Raw genomic sequence first — 22,915 nt, 5'->3', positions numbered from 1 at the left:
GCCCTTCTCCAAGCCCAGTACACAAAGGAGGGTCCAACAATCCACACAATACTTTTCTTAATTCCTAAAATGAAAAAAGAATTAGTACACCGTATTATTCAGGCGCATGTACAACTTAAACCGAGATGAACCCCATCTGTCTACCTTTTCTTCAATAAAACCACACCTGTAAACAATTAAGCACCATTATACATTAAAAGCAAGATAATGACTGTCCATCATCCCTGCCTCCCCGAAAACAAGACAGGGTCTTCTACTAATTGCTCCATGAGATCTTACTTTTGCCATGTATAGCTGCCTGGACACTATTTACATTGACTTTTTTATTTTAAATTAACTGCAACTAGGGCTAATTTTGGAATAGGGCTTAAAGTTCAAGCATCCTCAAAAATCCTAAAAACCCTGCTAGGGCTTATTTCCGGGTAGGTTTTATCACCAGGGAAGCAAGGTACATGGATCAAGGAAGAACCTGGTGCTTGCAGGCATAGACACATAAATGCCTGCAAATTCCTAACCAGGCATATATTCTCATGAAAATGAGCAAACAAGCGAAACCAGGCCCCTTTATCCATTTTGCCTTTTTTTATCTAACTATTATAAAGCTATGATGGTTTGACAAATCCTTAAGGCCCCAAAGTCACATCTAAACCGCCGTACCTCATATGCTGATCTACACACCTCAGGCAATACTTTTACCAACTTCCCTAGTAAGCTAAATGTGATAGCAGAGCGTTGATCAGGGGCGTACACTACTGCCTTACAGCCCCTGATCAGCGTGGTACACTACTGCCTTACAGCCCCTGATCAGCGGCGTACACTACTGTCTTACAGCCCCTGATCAGCGTCGTACACTACTGCCTTACAGCCCCTGATCAATCGCTCTACCTGAAAAACAGAATTAATAGGTACCAGATTATGCCATCTCTGAAAGAAAGCCATACCCGACAATACCTTCCAAACTGAGCCATATGAGCGCTGCATCCTAAATGTTGGACTCTTCTTCCCTGAATTGCTGCATCAGCAAACAAGACTATGAAATAACAGCCGCATTAATCTCACACCGACCATCTCTAACCCTCAGTAAGAGGTTATATGTTAGACATAATCAGACTACGGACTAACTCCTGCCGACCGGCTCTGACCAACAATCACTCCATAACCATTATCCACTGATGTCAACACCTAATGATAACTCCTCCGCTTCCACAAACTCCCATCACCAAGCTGACTGACCATTAAAGTCACAGATACCAACCATACACTAAATCCTGCTTTAGCACATCACCACACATAACCTGTGGGAATACCTGCGACCAATAATAATCACCCGTGAAGCAAAGAAGAACTGACCTGCTAACGGCTGCAACTCCCTTCATGTAATCGTCCTTCATACGTAATGTCTGACTAATTAAACCCATAAACTATGCACCCCTGACATTGGCAATTAGTAAAACCATTCAATGCTATCAATTGAATACCTAAAAACTCCAACCGAGTACATGGCTATACCATTTTTTCCGTTCGCCAGCGGCACCCCAAAATCCTCCATCCTGACCACATGCCCTCTAAAACTTGTGCATACCCTCATTACCCTGATGCCCCATAAACAAAAATCATCTAAGCAGTGTATTACACCAACATCAGGGGATTCCTTCCTCCCACCTACTCTAACAATGAGGACAGTCCTAAATAATAGTAGGATGCCTTAGATCCCATCGGTAACGCCAAACCGGAAACCACAAGAATTAAAACCCCAACGAATAAGAAGTTATCCGAATAATGCATCACATGACTGAAGGGGCCATAATAAAGCCAATGTAGTCACATGATGCACATATTAATGGCAGCAGCTCAGTAGCCCCTCAGCATTCAGAGACAACTGCTTGGGGTAAGATAAATGATAAGTCACTCAGAGGAGATAGACTCCTTCTGTGGTATCACCCTTAAAGGGGACAACCTCAAATTGAAAAAAGGGGGGGATCAAAATGACCGGCAACTCTGCCCTCATCTATGTGATTAGCAATTTAACTACCTCAGGATCATAAATACCTGAAATTAACTTATTAACCCCTTCACAGCTGAGTCCCTTTAACTCATGCACATATAAGCCGTACCAGGAGCCTTCTTTAATGAGCCGGGCCTGCTTCCAATATGAGAGCTTCCCTGGAGTCTTGCCCTATTGCAGGAAATTCTCTATTTCCTAGATGCAAGGAATTTGTACTCATTTCTGACTAAAACAACCATAAATGGATGAGAGTGGCACAATATGAGCCCTCATGGCAGTACCCACACCCCTCCATTACCTCGATTCCCATAAATGTAACCACACATCCAGGTAGTGAGGTGCCCCAAGGATGTCTAACAACCACCTAACTAGTTACACCGAGGTAGAGAGGTGCCCCAAGGATGTCTAACAACCACCTAACTAGTTACACCGAGGTAGTGAGGCGCCCCAAGGATGTCTAACAACCACCTAACTAGTTACACCGAGGTAGTGAGGCGCCCCAAGGATGTCTAACAACCACCTAACTAGTTACACCGAGGTAGTGAGGCGCCCCAAGGATGTCTAACAACCACCTAACTAGTTACACCGAGGTAGTGAGGTGCCCCAAGGATGTCTAACAACCATCTAACTAGTTACACGGAGGTAGTGAGGCACCCCAAGGATGTCTAACAACCAGCTAACTAGTTACACCGAGGTAGTGAGGCCCCCAAGGATGTCTAACAACCACCTAACTAGTTACACCGAGGTAGTGAGGCGCCCCAAGGATGTCTAACAATCACCTAACTAGTTACACCGAGGTAGTGAAGCGCCCCAAGGATGTCTAGCAACCACCTAACTAGTTACACCGAGGTACTGAGGCGCCCCAAGGATGTCTAACAATCACCTAACTAGTTACACCGAGGTAGTGAAGCGCCCCAAGGATGTCTAGCAACCACCTAACTAGTTACACCGAGGTAGTGAGGCGCCCCAAGGATGTCTAACAACCACCTAACTAGTTACACCGAGGTAGTGAGGCGCCCCAAGGATGTCTAACAACCACCTAACTAGTTACACCGAGGTAGTGAGGCGCCCCAAGGATGTCTATAAACTACCTAACTAGTTACACCGAGGAAACACCAACATCATGGTAACCATTATTAACCATCTCTGTTCCTCCGGTCATCATTAGATTCTGATTCTTTATATGAAAGTAACAGTTATAAAATAACAAGTAATTATAAACCAAATCTGGTTAACAGCAGCAGCCGCCTCAACCACAGACTGCATACAGTGGTGACCTCACATCTGACAGTCTGCATACAGTGGTTACCTCACATCTGACAGTCTGCATACAGTGGTTACCTCACAGCTGACAGTCTGCATACAGTGGTTACCTCACAGCTGAAAGTCTGCATACAGTGGTTACCTCACAGCTGACTGCCTGCATACAGTGGTTACCTCACAGCTGACTGCCTGCATACAGTGGTTACCTCACAGCTGACTGCCTGCATACAGTGGTTACCTCACAGCTGACTGCCTGCATACAGTGGTTACCTCACAGCTGACAGTCTGCATACAGTGGTTACCTCAGAGCCGACAGTCTGCATACAGTGGTTACCTCACAGCTGACTGCCTGCATACAGTGGTTACCTCACAGCTGACTGCCTGCATACAGTGGTTACCTCACAGCTGACTGCCTGCATACAGTGGTTACTTCACAGCTGATAGCCTGCATACAGTGGTTACCTCACAGCTGACTGCCTGCATACAGTGGTTACCTCACAGCTGACAGTCTGCATACAGTGGTTACCTCACAGCTGACAGTCTGCATACAGTGGTTACCTCAGAGCCGACAGTCTGCATACAGTGGTTACCTCACAGCTGACTGCCTGCATACAGTGGTTACTTCACAGCTGACTCCCTGCATACAGTGGTTACCTCACAGCTGACAGCCTGCATACAGTGGTTACCTCACAGCTGACAGTCTGCATACAGTGGTTACCTCAGAGCCGACAGTCTGCATACAGAGGTTACCTCACAGCTGACTGCCTGCATACAGTGGTTACCTCACAGCTGACTGCCTGTATACAGTGGTTACCTCACAGCTGACTGCCAGCATACAGTGGTTACCTCACAGCTGACAGTCTGCATACAGTGGTTACCTCACAGCTGACAGTCTGCATACAGTGGTTACCTCACAGCTGACAGTCTGCATACAGTGGTTACCTCAGAGCCGACAGTCTGCATACAGTGGTTACCTCACAGCTGACTGCCTGTATACAGTGGTTACCTCACAGCTGACTGCCTGCATACAGTGGTTACCTCACAGCTGACTGCCTGCATACAGTGGTTACCTCACAGCTGACTGCCTGCATACAGTGGTTACCTCACAGCTGACTGCCTGCATACAGTGGTTACCTCACAGCTGACAGTCTGCATACAGTGGTTACCTCACAGCTGACTGCCTATATACAGTGGTTACCTCACAGCTGACTGCCTGCATACAGTGGTTACCTCACAGCTGACTGCCTGTATACAGTGGTTACCTCACAGCGGACAGTCTGCATACAGCGGTTACCTCACAGCTGACAGTCTGCATACAGTGGTTACCTCACAGCTGACAGTCTGCATACAGTGGTTACCTCACAGCTGACTGCCTGCATACAGGGGTTACCTCACAGCTGACTGCCTGCATACAGTGGTTACCTCACAGCTGACAGTCTGCATACAGTGGTTACCTCAGAGCTGACTGCCTGCATACAGTGGTTACCTCACAGCTGACAGTCTGCATACAGTGGTTACCTCACAGCTGACAGTCTGCATACAGTGGTTACCTCACAGCTGACTGCCTGCATACAGGGGTTACCTCACAGCTGACAGTCTGCATACAGTGGTTACCTCACAGCTGACTGCCTGCATACAGGGGTTACCTCACAGCTGACTGCCTGCATACAGTGGTTACCTCACAGCTGACAGTCTGCATACAGTGGTTACCTCAGAGCCGACAGTCTGCATACAGTGGTTCCCTCACAGCTGACTGCCTGCATACAGTGGTTACCTCACAGCTGACAGTCTGCATACAGTGGTTACCTCACAGCTGACAGTCTGCATACAGTGGTTACCTCACAGCTGACTGCCTGTATACAGTGGTTACCTCACAGCTGACAGTCTGCATACAGTGGTTACCTCACAGCTGACAGTCTGTATACAGTGGTTACCTCACAGCTGACTCCCTGCATACAGTGGTTACCTCACAGCTGACAGTCTGCATACAGGGGTTATCTCAGAGCTGACAGTCTGCATACAGTGGTTACCTCACAGCTGACTGTCTGCATACAGTGGTTACTTCACAGCTGACACACTGCATACAGTGGTTACCTCACAGCTGACTGCCTGCATACAGTGGTTACCTCACAGCTGACAGTCTGCATACAGTGGTTACCTCATAGCCGACAGTCTGCATACAGTAGTTACCTCACAGCTGACAGTCTGCATACAGTGGTTACCTCACAGCTGACTCCCTGCATACAGTGGTTACCTCACAGCTGACAGTCTGCATACAGGGGTTATCTCAGAGCTGACAGTCTGCATACAGTGGTTACCTCACAGCTGACAGTCTCCTGCAGTGCTCAGCTACCTCAGCTCAGAGATGATACCATTAATAAAACACAATTGTTAAGCAGACATAAATTCCCCCTCATCACCCTGAACTCGCCCTTTCTTTGTAGCCTAGTAAGGGTTAACACTAAAACATTTAACTGACAAATCTACCTTAGGGGGCGCTCACACAATGGCCCCCATGCCCAGCACCTTGTGAGACAAAGCCAGGAGCAGAGAGAAAGCATAATGGAAAGATTTGCATGTCTTCCCCATAATGGACCCGCTCCTGGCTCCGGCCCGCCAAAAAACCGAACACAAAAACCACCGTGCAAAATCGCTCCCAACTGGTACACAAGCTAAATCCTTCTATACACAGGTGCCAGTAACCAGGGGTACCAGCTGGTTACCGGGGGTCTCACCACTTGTAGAGCTTCACCTACACCCTGTAAATGCAGCAGCACAGGACTTGGCAGAGGTGCCATCGCTATCTTGTAGAGCATCCCCTGTACCCTGCACGTGCAGCAGCACAGGACTTGGTGTTGTCATCTGGTGGCACTGTTCCTGCTGGTGTTGGCATCTGCTGGGCACTGTTTCTGCTGCCAGGTTTTAGTCGCCTCCGATCAGATGAAGGTAAAAGGCAGCCTCTGCGTTCTCTTCGCTGGTGGTTTTCTACTGACAAGTCCTCCTCAGATACAAGTGTTCAAACGATGTCCTCTGCCTGTTCAGCTCCTCCTGGCCGGCGCTGCTGACAAGTCCTAAGCTGAAGCGCAGGGAATTCCAGACATCTGCGCAGCTATTTCTCACTGTCCGCTTCATCCTCACCGATGATCAGAAGGTCCTCCATCTTCACAGAGGATCTGAAGCTGTGACAGGAATTGTGAGGGGAGCTGACAGGAATTGTGAGGGGAGCTGACAGGAACAGGGATCTGTCACCTGGATGCTGCTTGCTGCTTCCTTTCCAGATGATGATGGCCCACATCCCTGCACCTCCATATCTCACTGCTGCTCCTCTCAGCCTGTTCCTCTGGGCCAATCACCAGCCACTGTCAGGCCACCAGATTCTGCCTGACAACCACAGGCATTTCCCGCCATTTTTCTTCAGCCAATCATCTGCTGCTGCCAACCAGTCCATCCCTGGGCAGAACTCACTCTGTGCCATCTCATCTGACCCAGTAATGGTCTTTGTAACATATTTTAGTTAACCAGAAAACCTCCTCCATAGAAGGTGACATATCATCCATCCATCATGTATATAAATCTCCCAGATCCCATGAGGCTTTCCCTCCTAACTGTCCCTCAAGCCTTACATTATCTCCTCAAGCAATAGGTTTCCTTAGTGTCCAGGGCTACAGCCTTCAACTGTACCAGGTTACTGGGCAACCAGACTCACCTCTCCCTGTTCTAGCACTGCCTCTGCATACGCCTTCATATTTCTGGTTCCAGTCACTTGCTGTGTTGGAAGCCATTGCCATCAGTAGCCACTGAAGACTTTAAGCCCGGTGGCCTATTTATAGGACAAGTTGCAATAGATCATTTTTTCCAGATTAAGGTACATTCTTTGCTTGTCTGTTGTTCCCAATTATTGTTTGACTCCTACTCTGATCCTTGCCCCGACACTAGCTCTCTTTTCTGGATTTTGCTCCTGTCTTTCCCCTTGGATTTGTTACTTTCTGTTTTTTTCTACCCTTTGTCTTGAACCATGCCCCGTGTTCTGACTACATCTCAATGTTATCCTCCAGCTTTTCACATACTGACCATTATCCTTATGATGATCTTTGGCTACCTTTCTAATGATCAGCACACATGCTGCCAACTTGTGACTATTCTGGGGACCATGATTTGGGAACTCCTTAGACTTTTCGCCCCAGACAGTGCAAAAACAACTGCAACTGAGAGGATATGAAATCAGAAGCATATGGATGTCACAGCTCGACGGCTGTGACAGGTCCATAGTATACCGGCCATGAGATGAAAATCATCCACCAGAATTACTGTCCACTATACGCTAGAGAGTTTAATGTAATGACAAGTAATATGAGACTGAGATTAGGATTAAAGTCCAGACTATGTGAAAAAGTTGCAAAAAACAAACACCATCAGCACTTTCTGTCAGTAAATTAAATGCAAAGGTGCATGTAGTAGTACAGGCTCGGTATGCAGACTGTAGTAGTCCAAGCTCAAATACAAGACTTAACGCGTTTCACCCCGAATGGAGCAGATCTTCGGGAGATTTATAGAGCTTATTGGAAGTGGAGGACTTGTATAGCTCCTCTAAATTGAATCAATAACAAGTCAAAGCTGTTAGGATGAAAACTGAGGATGTTGCTGCACAAATTATTCTAATAGGGAGATGGGACACCTAACGTTGTCCTGCCAGTAGTGCCGCCGTACCTCGTGTGGGCATTTATTAAGATGCAAATATTGCCCAATTAACAAGGTCAGTCCCTTTACTGGCTTGAGAGGCAACGTTCAAGAGGCTATTTCTGAATCGTCTCTCAGAGAGCCTACTAGATCGAGCTGCAACATCCGTCCCTATATTGCCTATATGGTAGAGATCAGGAACCTATTTGCATGGTCTATGAAAGAGTCCGATCACCCTATTGAGGAAATCTGCAGGGTTATCTTATAAAAAAGTGTTACGTTTCTTTAGTGGGGATTTTAAAGCAAATGATAAATTAGTATCAGCGTTTGTAAAGTGCAATATATCACTCATAAAAAGCAGATGTATACAGAACTGCACGTATAGCCAGCCATGTATCCCTTTAGGGATTTGAGCAAATTTTTTTCAGAAAGCGGCTGTTCATCAAATGAGGCGGACAGACAGCATGTCTTAGTTTGTTAAGTTTGAATGCAATGGCCGGCTGTAATAAATTGTCGCTTTCAATCATCTGCTACACCCTGGATGTCAGTCTGGATGAATGGCACATGTTCACCTGATTGATTATTTCCTGCTTTTAACAGCTTTCTTCATGAACTCCTATGTACGTATGCACGCCCCTGTAGGTGTTGCATTTCGCTGGCTTCTAGCACAGAAAAATGCCATTCTACTTCAGCAATCTGACCAGCAAACAAGTATACAAAAGCCTAAGCGGCTTCTGCAGAGAGGGAATCATGGTGTGCAGTGATGGGCATAAACCCTCTACCTCTGTGATGGACCTTTAGCAGACAACTTCATACAGCCTTCTAAGCCTTATCTTGTGAAGGCTTTGGCTATGGGCTGTATTTAACTGTATACAAGTGCTTGACTTTATACAATATATTTAATATAATTATTTATTACTACTGTACCTATATGACTGATAGTTATTAGTTCTACGATATACTGAATATAATTGTATTTATTTCCACTGTCACTAGATACAAATGCTTTACTTTTATACAATATACTTAATATAATTATGTATTTCCACTGCAACTATATGACTTATATTTATTTATTAATTCTATAAGCATATATAGCTTCCTGATATAAAGGCTGTGGGGCATAAAACCTTATAATACATTCTCATGGATATAGATAACTTCAGGAAGGGATTGTAGATAAAGTCTCATAATCATACTCATTTTGTTTATGTCGGCTGTAGATAAAGCCAGTCATAATCACAATATATTCTGCTCCGCAGATTATTTAATGATTGGCACATCATAGGACTGACATTTCTGCTATCCTATGCTAATTTGGCTGAACTAAAGGGGGCGGCATAATAACCCCTAGGCTAATGCAGGTCCCTAGCTCCAGCCTCCAGAAGAGGGGCAGCTATCACATTAACATAAGGATCATAAAGTGACACGGGGCGTGGTACCTGTCAATTTCCAAAAAGGGGGGCGGTTTGACGAGATATGCCCACATTATACTACTGGTGATCATTTTAGCGATTTTCTTTTTTTTCTTTTTAAAATGATCATCGCTCCGTGTAAATGGGCCTTAAGGCTAGCAGAATACTGTCATGTATTGAAAGAGTGATGAGCATAATATTACTGATTTATTGAATATTAGTGCAGTTCAGTTTTGGCCACCAGGTTGGAAAAGGAGCAAAGAGGAGCAATAAAAGTAATAAGACCCCTGGAGAACCTCCTTACTGTAAACACTGTGAGTAATGTTGATGAACACAGCAATCTGCTTCAGGATAGGCTAAATGATGTGTAAAATACTTGAAGGTTGATCCTGTCTGATCGACACTTAAGGAGATCGTTCTGCTTTTAAGGCAAATCCATTCATGCTTTTTAGGGGTTTTTGAAATTCACCTGAATATAAAATAAATCTGGGTCCTTTTTTCCCCCTCTTGTCTGTAATGTCGGATTCTTGTAGGGAAGTTCTGGTGGAACGACGAATGGACTCGAGAAACCAACATCGGAGTCAGTGATGGGTAAAAGACTGTCAGAAGTCTTGTGTTTTATCTGGCCCTTATAAATTGCAGACTGAATTTTCATAAAACATTCTCCCTGTTTTCCATTGATGGAGATGTAAATCCCAGATATTGCTGATATTTTTCTGAATCGTCCAGTAATTTGAATCAGTTGAAATCACATATTTTACTATATGACACCGAGCATATTATTTGATATTTTCTCTTCTCAGCTATTTCAGGCTGGATATATAGTGACTGTATATGTCTTTAGGGTCCATGTACCTGTCTCTAGCACAGTATATGTTGCCCCACCACCACTACCCACCTAAATGACATGCATATAGTTGTCATATAACATCACTGCCGCTATACCAAAAGCAAATATTACCACCATACAGTTATTAAATTATCTACATACTGTTACTAAGCAAAACGTACTATACAAAGACCAGTGTTACCGCTATACAAGGCTCAAACAATACCGCCACACCATGACCACTACGTAGTGAATGAATATTACTTCCATGAAAACAAAGGTTTGGTACCATGTTAGCCAGTAGAGTAAAATGTGATTGTTCCCAGCAAGAGAGACCAAGTGATCTTGTAGATATGATACTTTTTAATGGCTAACAAAAATACATGATGTTAATGTGAGCTTGCGAACCTCTCGGGTTATTCGTTAGTCTAAAATGGAATAGATCCAAAGAGGCATGAATATTTATACACACTTATAACATACATACTTATGACAAGGCACAGACATGGATGTGATTGGTTTGCACTTAAAAGGAATACTGCAAAGGAAAACAAACTTTTTTGATTAGGCACTAAAAGAGTGAAAGTTTTATGGTTCCTGAATTACTGTTGGGGGGGCGGGGAGGTCGTCAGGCCAGGAATGCTACAAGAGGTGCACAAACATTTTTAACTAGACACTGAAAAGGGAGTGAAAGTTTATGGACCCTGAATTACTGTTGATGTTTTTTTTCCCCCCCATCAACACGCTGAATAGTGGGTTAAATTATACACAAGGATTTATGGGTGAATGAGAGGTATGAGTCATCTACAGCACAAATAAGACTGCTGGCCTGGTGAAAACCCCCATCAACAGTAAGGCCGCCTGCAGACGAGCGGGTCGGATCCGGCAGCGAGAATTCTCGCCGCGCGATCCGACCCGAGAGCCTGCAGGGACGAGCGCGTACTGACCCGCGCCTGGCGGCCCCGGCTCTTTCATGTGCCAGCTGCCGCGCAGCCGGCGCATGCGCAGACCGGAGCCGGCGGCCGGGTGAGTGCGTGCCCCGCAGAAAATTAGGACATGCCGCGGTTTGTTTGCCGCGCGAGATTTCGCGCGGCCAAACCGCGGCCGTCTGCATAGGAGTGCGTATTTTAATGCACTCCTATGCAAACTTTCAGCGGCGGAAATCCCGCGGGAAATCCCGCGGCGGGATTTCCGCTCGTGTGCAGGTGGCCTAATTCAGATTGGTGAACCTCTGACCATCTTTGCTTTTGAGAGACTCTGCCTCTCTAACATGCTCTTTTTATACACAGCCATGTGACTCAGTAGAAAATTGACCCTTCAGCTGTTTTTACCTTAGTATCACTTACTTTTCCAGCCGTTTGTTAATCCTGTCCCAACTTTTTTGAGATGTGCTGCTGCCATCAATTTCTAAAATGAGTTAATTTTTTTTAATGAAATGGGAAAATATCTCACTTTCACCTTCTTATAGGTGTTCTGTTGTAAATAAAATATGTTTATATGAGATTTCCTAATCATTGCATTCTTTTTTTTTATTTACATTTTACACAGTGTCCCAACTTTTTTGGAATTGGGGTTGTAGAATCCAGTGACGGCTTTCTTACCAGTGTATGTGTAATTAATGAAAATTATTTTGGTAGAATTTTTTCTGTATATGCTGGATTAATGTCATTGACGCACTCCTTTATTTGACATTTCTTGTGTGTAACTAGGAAAAATAAAACCTCCTGTCCTGATTTAGTGACTGCATTTGTTATGTCTTGCTGTTTGTATGAACTTTTTACATATAAATTACAAAATATTAAGTAATTTGTCTGGGGAAATATGTTTTTATTTTCAGGTGAAGACTGGATGGGAGGATCTAATAGACATCTGCTTTTTTCTCATATTTCTGCAGTAGAAGATAATCAATCACTGATTGTCAAAAAAAGAACTGCACAAAGACTGGGAGAAGTTTTTGCATGTTCTGAATGTGGGAAACATTTTAAAAAGAAATCTAATCTTTCCATGCACAAGGGAATTCACACAGGAAAGAAGCCATTTTCATGCTCAGAATGTGGGAAGCGTTTAAGCCAAAAATCGAATCTTGTGAAACACCTAACAGTTCACAGAGGAGAGAGGCCATTTTCGTGCTCCGAATGTAAAAGGCGTTTTAGATAACAATCGCATCTCATAACACATCTAACAAGTCACACAGGAGAGAAGCCATTTCCATGTCCAGAATGTGGTAAGCGTTGTAGCCAACAATCTAATCTTGTGAAACCTCTAAGAATTCACACAGAAGAGAAGCCATTTCATGCTCAGAATGTGGGAAATCTTTTAATAGGAAATCATATCTTGTCACACACGAGAGAACTCACACAGGAGAGAAACCATTTTTATGCTCAGAATGTGGAAAGGGGTTTAGTCAGAAATCATGTCTTGTGGAACATCAGAGAACTCACACAGGAGAGAAACCAAATTCATGTCCAGAATGTGGGAAATGTTTTATTTATAAATCAAGTCTACTAAAACATCTGAGAATTCACACAAGAGAGAAGACACATTTCTGTGCAGTATGTAGGAAATGTTTTAGCCTGAAATCATCCCTTGTGGAACATCAGAGAGCTCACTAAGGAGAGAAGCCATTGTAAAGTTCAGATTTGAAGAAATATGGAGCTCCATTATAGGACCTCAGAATGCTTTTGAATATACACTGCCACACATAAAAAATGCCACACCATGAAGAAATGCCCAAAAGGAGACAAAACTTGACACACTGATAAAGAATTAAGTTCTGAACAATCCATTTTAATTTCAAACAATTATACATTGCCTGCAACCCAGTAAACAGGATTATCAATAAGTAGTGGAACCACCATGTTGACCCATGCAGTCATTAACGCAACGTGACATTGCTTCAATGAGCAGTCGAATACCTTATTGGGGTTGTATTGACCACATATTCTTGACCATACTCTACAGGTTCAGATCTGTTTGTACAGTCTGGAACGTCACCAGATGTGGACCCTGGAACCTTTACAGCGTGACGCTGCATACATCGTTCTGTGCATTGTGAAGTTTGTCTCAGTATCCAGTCCCATTATAATAAAGCACATTTCATTCTGCTGACCACCGTCTCTTCATTTGACCCAACATTATGGCACTGTGTTGAGTTTCTGCCGTGATACTAGTGCTAAGATCAATCGGATGTATTTAGCCCTATGATGAAACCTTTTCTAAATTCATTCTTTTAATAAAATCGGCTTTGAAGTTGTCTGTTAGGTATCTCTTTTTCCTTAGGTCCCTTTTACACAGGCGATAACTCATTCAGTCTAAATGCATGTCCCGACTGAACGAGAATTCATTTGCTTCTTGTTCGTCATTCAGTTTCTGTATGCAGAGAACGAAACGATGGATCGGCAGGTGTAAACAGGCCGTCCTTTATTTTTGAACAACGTCCTGTTTACCGCGAATGGAGGTGGCGGGCTGGAACTGTCTTCTGCCCGCTCGATTTCCATTCACTAATGCATCTGCGCCCAGCAGCTTATCCCGTGTAAAAGGGCCCTTCGTCTGTAACCAGTCACAAAACAAAATGGCACAAAGCTGTTACCGTATGTGTGAGATCTCCAGAGATAACTCAGACTGGTTTTCACATTTTATCATGCTCCCAGATTACGTGATTGGCATGAAACTGCATAAATTTGCATAACATGTCTGAACCTACCCTGAAATTTTAAATAATTCTGCAATAAAATCTTCAGGGTGAGGCATTTCTCTGTGCTATAGTGTATCCAGAATTAGAAAAATACAGCTGCCAGCCTCCAAAAATAGTGGTTCAAAGAGGAAAGCTGCAATACCAGACACAACCCATGGACAGATGTGGCGCTGTTTCTGAGTGTAACACACCATATTTTTCTAATCCTCTAGAACTCATCTTAAATATCAGGCCACAATACAGAAAACGATTACTACTGTATCCCAATATGCTTCTATGTAAGATTAAAGTACGAAGACTTATCTTTATCTATTTCTTCTTGAATTGCTTTATTGCACGTAGATAGCAATGATTTGGGTTGTTTACTCTTTTATTTTCCTTGCTTTCTTTACACTTTTTTTTAGTATGTTAAAAGGAATGTGTAATCTGTTTTTTGAGTACTTAAACTGATCCAGTCTAGAACACCAGATACTCATTCAATCTATAAGACCAGATACTGATCCATAGTTGGAGTAGATTTGCATTTCTGTGCAAGAACATCAAAATATGTCCCAAATGTATAAAAACATGTGCAACTCTTAATACGGTTGGCGCATCTTTCTCCATATTGATGAAGACTGGCATAAGATCACTAGTAGAGTTGAGTGAACATGCTTGTCCTAGCTTGATGCTCGTTTGAGTATTAGCATACTCGATTGTGCACATTACTTGAACGAGTATCAAACCGAGTTACCACTTCCTGCTGTGACGTGCCACCGTCCGCACGTCCACAGCAGTATGTGGCATGGGGGGGGGGAGAGAAATAATATATGCTTGACTTCAATGGGGTTCGTTACTCGAATACAGCGCTCAAATTTTACAAAAAACTCGACTCGAATAACGAGCACCTGAGTATTTTGGTACTCGCTCATCTCTAATCACTAGTCTTTAGGAGATCTGGGGAAATACAATTTTATTCTGAGACTCGTGCAGTCAGTACACCGTCCACCCAGGCCTGGGGTAGTGACACACTGAATCTGGTAATAAATTGGCACACTTCCTTAGGGCAAGTATCAGTGTACTTCCCTCCGAGCAGCACCATAAACTAAGTTATGGTGCTGTTCAGCGTGGTTACAGGGAGCTGGGGGAAGTATATATATATTTTTCATATTCGCCGGCTCCCACATTGCTTGGCTGTCTGCCGGTGAAGTCTGTGCAATATGAAAAATTGTCTCTTTTCAGAACGTTGTGCATGCGCACTCCCATAGAAGTGTTCAGTAACTATAACTGATGGTATAAGTCAAATCAAATGTCCAGTGAAATAATTGACATGTTAAAGGGGTTTTCAGGGACTAATACGTTTCATGATTAGGATAAGTCCTCAATATCAGATTGGTGGGGTTTGCTGTTAGGAACCCACGCTGATATACTGACTAAAGAGGCTGTGCTGCTACTGTGGCCTCTTCTCAAGCCAAGTGACGTCACATTCATCAGTCACATGGCCAAAGAGCAGCTCGATCCTATTTAAGTGTATGGGACTCGGCTGCAATACCAGGTACAGCAGCTATAAAATATACAGCGCCATGGGTGTTATGCAGTTAAGTGGCGGCACCACTCACCTGAGCCCCATGGCCACTTCAAACAATTGAACAGCAGAGCTGTTGACCCTTGGGTCTCTTTTTGGGCTTTTATGCTAGGTTCTAACGTTTTTTTCAAAGAAAGGCCTTAGGGGATGTGGCTGTGTGTGGACAATCCCATTTGTTACAATTTATGCCAGAAACTGATGCACAAAGATGTTGCCAAATGCATCAGATGTATTAAGAGGTGTAAGACTCTTGATATATTTGTGGCAGGAGTGCCGGTGCACAGTTTACTTAAGCTTACATATGGGCTTCTAAGGGCTCGTACACATCAGCATTAGGGAGTACAGTGTTCCTGCTTCATCAGGGGAGCAGGAAAATGGCACCCCCTGGCCGAATGGTTATATCTTATGACGACGCTGAACAGACCCCCATTGACTATAATAAGTTCTGCTTGATTTCTAACGAGCAATCTAGCATTTTGTCGAAATTTACAGGACGAATTAGCGCTTTTGCTGCACTATTTCATCCTGTGTTCTAGCGGAAATCAGCGATGTTGATGTTCACAATCCCCAAGTTAATATGCCTCAATATGTTTTTATTTGTAATGTTTCTTCCTGTCTCCATGTATATCCCCTGTAACAACTCGGGGATTAAAGAGAATGCCAACCGGTCACTTTCGCTTCTTGGTTACTTTATTTATACAATCTTTAGCAGAAACATAAACGACTGGGTCTCCAGAGATTTAATAATAAACGTTTGCAACAACAAAGTCCTTCACAGTCCACAGGGGGAGCAAGTAAATCCTCAGCTGAGGAAACAATAATAAGTCCATTGGTTTTGCACAGACCTGTGGATGTCCAGAGCGCAGCTGGTCCTTAAGTCTGTAGTCTCTCCAGACCCTAGTCCAAGGGCAGGCTTCCCCAAGCGTCCTGCTGGGACAGCGTCTCTCTCTGCTTACAACAGGAGTATTCCAGGGCCAGAGCCCTCCAAGTGTCCTGCCAGACACACACCCACCTCTTGGGTGTTGAGGTTAGGGGCGTCACCCTGTCAACCTCTGGCCTTCTTGGTCTGCACCAGACCCTGGGCTAGCAGCCCTCTCAGCTCCACTGAGCTGTCTCACTGGCTCTCTCAGCCAACACGCTCTCCACTGCAGCAGGAACACACCTTTTTATCCTACTGACCACACCTGTGGAAGTTTTTCCTCTTGCCTCAGGCACCAAACTGACTGTCTGTTGCCCCCTACAGGCCATCCTCTGTAGCGCACCCCTACACCCCATATAGATCCTATAATAACTGTATTAGTGGTTTTACATCTTTTACAATAAACATTTTTCTACACTCGCTCTTGTATTTTACTTATTGCACCTAACCAAAGAACCGGACCCCGTAAATGGGTCAGGAACAACCCTTCACTCGGGATATTGATGGCTCAGCGATGGCAGCAACACTTGGTGTTTATCTGCTCAATAGCATGGAAGTACGTCACCCTAGGAGGCAGTCATGACTCGATGCTTGCATCTGGGGACTTTACCTTTTAATTGCACACGCAGCATACTGTACATGTATGTAAAAGTCCAGTTCCAACATGTTATACCCAATCCACATGATAAGGGATAACTAGCTGATCGGTAGGGGTCCAGCCTGTGGGACACCACTGATCACAAGAACAGAGGTCGGGTTAGTCTCTGAACAAATGAAGCGTAGGTCGGGCAGGTGCACTGCGCTCCATTCATTTCAATAAGAGCACCGAAAATTCCTGAGAGCTCTCATTGAAATGAACGGAGCGTAGTGCGCCTGCCCGACCTAGGCTTCCTTCATTTGGTCCAACACATTCTTGTGATCAGTGGGAGTCCCAGCGGTCGGACCCCCACCGATCAGCTAATTATCCCATGGATAGGGAATAACTTGTTGGAACCAGAATACTCCTTTACATAAACACTTAAATAGTGTATTCTTATCTCAGCTCTTCAATGCCGAAATGAGAAAACCTGGCCCTCTGTTTCCAGTCACCTGTTGGAAACAGTCGAGCGCTTCAGCATAGAGCTGTTTGCACAGGTGTTTTTGAAGTAAATGGTAGCTATGGAAATGGTGTATCACAGTGCGCTGCTCTGTTTCCGTAACTCCATAGCATGCTTTGGTACGCTGTTTTCGTAATTCCTTATTCACTTCAGCTCTGCAGTAAAGCGCTTCACTGTTTTTGGGTGGGGCGGTAGTTATATAGCAATGGTTTCCCATCTCTGCTATGAAAAGCCAAGATGGGAATACCCCTTTTAAAGGGAACCTGTCTTTAATGTACCATGCTGTTAGGGCAGGTGACAGAGAGCTGGGTGATGTGTTTTTCATTCTCACTCACTTCCTAGTTCCCACGGTGCCCACCTGTGAAGGCCACATGCTGGCCCAAAATACGACTATTTTCAGAGTTCCATGTGTCTGCTCTGCTATGCAGGTATATGAGAGATCTCTGTCATGAAATTGCAAAAAGTGCTTAGATACACTGTGTTTCAAGTAACCACTTAGAATGTTGGCGCGATGTTTGTTTATTCTGGATCTCAAGGCATTGGTTGTACGGCCACATACGTGAGACCAAAAGGACATTCGATGAGATAAATTACATAAGTTGAGCCTCAGTTTAAAAATTGTTCTAAAGAGATTGGATATTTTTCCTAGTCAGTGGAGACTTCCTTTCTTCCATGCTGTATGCTGGAACAGCACTTAAAGGGGTTGTCCCAAGGCAGAAACGCAAAATTTCATATTAGCCCATTCCCCCTGTCACCCCCCGTCATTAAGCAGCCCTTGTGAGCGGTTATAAACCGCATTGTACTCACACGTCCGCAGAAAAAATGACTTTTAAAACTTCTCCCTCTAAGATGGCGCCTGCTGAGTCCCTGAGTGCGTTCCACGGTGCACCGCTCGCTCTTCCTGGATGCCTCATGCGCGCTCCCGAGACGCCGGTCACGTGAGCAGGTGACTGACGTCATCGGTGGAGGCGTGTTCTTCTAAATGAATGGAACGCCGATCCAGCCGCCTGATTGGCTGGTCGGCAGAAAGCGTCACAGCGGGAGGTGCTGTCTATCGGAGAAAACAGCAAACAGCTGTTTCTCCCATCTCCTGACTACACAGAAGCTCCGGTAAGTACACCTCCCCCCTCCCCCCCCCCCCCCCCCCACAGCGCCCACAGCACCCACAGCTCCCACAGCTCCCACAGCACCCACAGCTCCCACAGCACCCACAGCACCCACAGCTCCCACAGCACCCACAGCACCCACAGCTCCCACAGCACCCACAGCTCCCACAGCACCCACAGCACCCACAGACAACTCACTTACCCAGGCGGCTGTATTGCGTTCGTCCCGGCTGGCGGCTTCTGATCCCGAGTGGCTCCCGGCTGCTGATCGTCCCGGCTGGCTGCTGGTCGGTTGTCCCGGCTAGCTGCTCCTGGATGGTCCCGGCTGGCTGTTGCTGATTCGGGGTGAATCACCCCTGTTTAAAGGGACGCCGGGAGCTGAATAGCCGCCCCTGCGCGCTCCCGTACAGCGATAGCTCGTCTGTGCATGCGCAGACGAGCTGTATCGCACGGGCACGCTGGAGAAGCTCGTACACAGAGGGAAGAGAGAAGACTGCGCAAGCGCGGCTAAAATGGCATGCTGTGGCAGAAATTAGTCGGCACCATGGCGACGGGGACACAGAGACAGCGCGAGAACGGAGGTAAGTAATTGAATAACTTCTGTATGGCTCATATTTAATGCACAATGTATATTACAAAGTGCATTAATATGGCCATACGGAAGTGCTTAACCCCACTTGCTGTCGCGGGACAACCCCTTTAAACCTTCCGAGGCCACATTTGTAGACCCCTCTAATGAGCCCTACTGCTGTGTTCTTGGAAGTGGCAGATGATGTGGTACACGGGCAAGAAGGAGCAAGGAGGTTTTTACCATTTTTGCTCTACAAAAGACCACAGAGGGGTTTCTCAGAAATTCTATTACAGAGAAAGGGGCCCCTCTAAGTATTCCCCAATGTTTTGTTAAAATTAATTTGTAATCTGTATGGCATGAATTAAAACAAGTGGTAAAGAGAGTCTTAACATTGAGAGTCTTGAACATTTCTAATAACCTGTATATAATGTCCTTCAGTTTCTTCCTCTCAGCCTGCTAGGTTTCTGGCCTCTTTCTTGTCTCTGCGAGAAAAGTTGCATCTCATAAATGTGGTCAGTAAATAATAGAAATAACTAAAGGGGTTTTTTTCCATATACTTTTGTAGCACATCTACTGATGTGATTGTTCTCACCAGACACATAGTTGTGCCGTCTCTTCTATTTTGTTCTTTACAGAGCTACAAGAGAGACATCTAGTGGCCAATGTGCTGAATTAACTAGGTCAATCTATAATACTAAAGTCTACAAGTCTCATTTTTAAAGCCTTATTTTTAATATGGCTGCTTGCTGTCAGCGAACAGAAATATTATCATTTTGATCACTAGAAGGGTTGCCAACCAGCTCTTTTTTAGGGTTTACCATGGTCAAACAAATATCTGCTGTCTGAAAACTAGAGCGAAGGACGAGCCATGACAGCCCGGTCTGTGATCCATTCTTGCCAACAACCGAATCCCAAATTGTGGACATTTAAGCCGACCTCACACAGATGTATTTGCATGTTCAGGTTTTGCACACGCAAATATGCAGAAAATAGAAGCTATTTATTTTCTGTGGGTTTGTTCACATTTCCGTATTTTTCTAGAGCATTTCGATCAGCAAAAAAAATAAAAATAGAACATGTACAACTTTTTCTGCATATTTGCATAGAACTCAATGGGGGTGCAAATGCATGCAGGGACTTGTGAAACACTGCGTAAGTGCGCAGGAAAAAGAACACATCTGTTTACCATTAGCCATTTCAATCAGTGTGTCTTTGTCTGCTGCACACAAATGAACATGACTTGTGGGTGCAAAAAGTGCAGTAAAATGTGCCGATGTGCACGCAAAAAGAGCATTGTTAGTTCCACAAAAGTCCTACACTAAGGGGCACACGCTTACGCTTGTGTGAAGTTGGCCTTAACCCTTTCCAATCCACTGTCTGACGTCTAAAGACATTCTGATTGAAGGCTGTACAGCTCCGATGTTAGAAGACGTCCGGCAGGGTATTCTTACTGTAGATTACTTGTCATTCTGTTGTCAGAGGCCTCTCCAGCATGTCCCACACTGCAGTACTAGCTCTACCGAGCAGATGGCGCCAATGTATAATGGCAGAAAGAGAAAGCCCCCTAGGAAACCCTGAATCGAAAATTGGATTGCAAAGGGTTAACCCCTTCCCGCTCCTGGACGTACCTGGTACGTCATGGTAGCGGGATACTTCCCGCAACATGACGTACCTGGTACGTCATGTCATTAAAGTGTCGCCGCGGTGACGATCGCGGCGACACAGCAGTGATGTCTGCTGACATAGTCAGCAGACAAGTGCTGCGTCCGGGCTGGTCAGAGCGGTCCCTCCCCCACGATCGCTGTGATTGGTCAGGGAAAAACTCCCTGACCAATCACAGCGCAGCAACGGACTTCGCGCTGTTTACAGTAGGGGCTCCATGTGCAAGCACCTCAGTGTGTTTCCGGTGCTTGTAGATAGAGCACCTACTGTCATATCTGTGTGAAAAAACGAGCGATTAGTGTGTAGATTAGGCAGGGAGTGCGTGATCAGTGTAGTGTAGTGTAGTGTAGTGTAGTGTAGTGGAGTGGAGTGGAGTGGAGTTAGTAATCAGTGTAGTGGAGAGGAGTTAGTCATCAGTGTGGTGTTGTGGAGTGAGTGTTAGTGATCAGTGTGGTGTAGTGTAGTGAGTGTAGTGAGTGATTGATCAGGCAGTGTAGTGTAGCAGAGTGGAGTGAGTGATCAGAAGTGCAGTGTAGTGAGTGAGGGATCTGTAGTGTGTGATCAGAAGTGTAGTGAGTGAGCTGTAGCGTGCGATCAGCAGTGTAGTGTAGTGTAGCGCAGCGTGTAGTCAGTGTATCCCTTGGTGTAAAAAAAAAAAGTTCCTGTTGTTCCCATTTTGTTACCTGTCCCGTCACCCGTTATTAGTTAGTGTAGCGTTTAGTTAGTCCGTCTAGTGTGTAGCGTGTCGTTAGTCCGTGTTGTGTCAGTGTATTCGTCTGTGTAAAAAAAAAAAAAAGTTCCTGTTGTTCCCATTTCGTTACCTGTCCCGTCACCCGTTATTAGTTAGTGTAGCGTTTAGTTAGTCCGTCTAGTGTGTAGTGTGTCGTTAGTCCGTGTACTGTCAGTGTATTCGTCTGTGTAAAACAAAAAACAAAAAAACAAAAAAAGTTCCTGTTGTTCCCATTTTGTTACCTGTCCCGTCACCCGTCATTAGTTAGTGTAGCGTGTCGTTAGTCCGTCTAGTGTGTAGCGTGTCGTTAGTCCGTGTTGTGTCAGTGTATTCGTCTGTGTAAAAAAAATAAATAAATTAAAAAAAATAAACACTTACGTGAATACACCACATAAGTTTCCGCGTTCTTTCCGACCCCCGTCCCGTGGTCACCCCATCCCGCAGTGTCCCATCTAATAAAACTTTTTCCCCGTGTGCCCCATTTTATATAAATATGGCCCGCAGGAGGTACACTTAAGAGGAACTGTATGCAATCATTGCATCAGACTCGGACTCAGGTAGTGGTGATGACGACCCCACTTTTTTGGCATTCTCCGACTCCTCATCCTCATCCTCATCCAGCGAGTCTGAGCTCCCTGCACCCCCGAGAAGGCGTCCAAGGACCGCCACTGACCCCAATGCATCAGATGCTCACTGGAGTACCCTGGAAGATTACAGACCCCAGATCCCTGATTTTATTGGGAACCCAGGGATTCAATTTGACACGGAAGGGCTCAGAGGGAAGGACTTCTTCAAGTTTTTTTTTTCTGAAGAGTTCATTGCCCATATTGTTACCCAGACTAATTTGTACGCCCAGAATTTTATAGAAGAAAATCCCACCTCCAGCTATGCCAGACCCGATAAGTGGACCCCTGTGGATGCACCAGAGATAAAAAAAAATTTGGGGGGCTTATACTAACCATGGGGCTAATAAAGAAGCCAACAATCAGGGCGTACTGGACTACCGATATTTTGTACCACACCCCAATGTTCCGCATGGCGATGTCGAGGACACGCTTTGAGTGTATTTTAAAATTTCTGCACTACAATGACAACCAGCTGTGCCCCCCCAGCGATCACCCCAATTACGATCGGTTGTATAAGATCAGGCCCGTAATAGACCATTTTAACGCCAAGTTTGCCCAGGCGTATGCCCCACAGATAAACATTGCAGTAGACGAGTCCCTGGTACACTTCAAGGGGAGGCTAAAATTCCGCCAGTACCTGCCCAGTAAGCGGGCACGGTATGGTGTGAAGTTGTACAAGCTGTGCGAAAGTACATCAGGGTACACCCACAAGTTCCGTATTTACGAGGGGAAGGACACTAAAATTGAGCCCCCAGAA

At 45.0% G+C, this 22,915-nt stretch overlaps 1 pseudogene; it reads left to right on the top strand.

Moving 5' to 3' along the window:
• LOC136626464 (oocyte zinc finger protein XlCOF6-like) overlaps nucleotides 1–22,915 on the top strand; it is an 80,636-nt pseudogene that overhangs the window by 18,657 nt on the left and 39,064 nt on the right.

The sequence above is a fragment of the Eleutherodactylus coqui genome, chromosome 4 (genome assembly GCF_035609145.1).
Source record: "Eleutherodactylus coqui strain aEleCoq1 chromosome 4, aEleCoq1.hap1, whole genome shotgun sequence".
Lineage (NCBI taxonomy): Eukaryota > Metazoa > Chordata > Amphibia > Anura > Eleutherodactylidae > Eleutherodactylus > Eleutherodactylus coqui.
The sequence above is the reverse complement of the archived record's forward strand: the minus strand, read 5'-3'. Positions and strand labels throughout refer to the sequence as shown.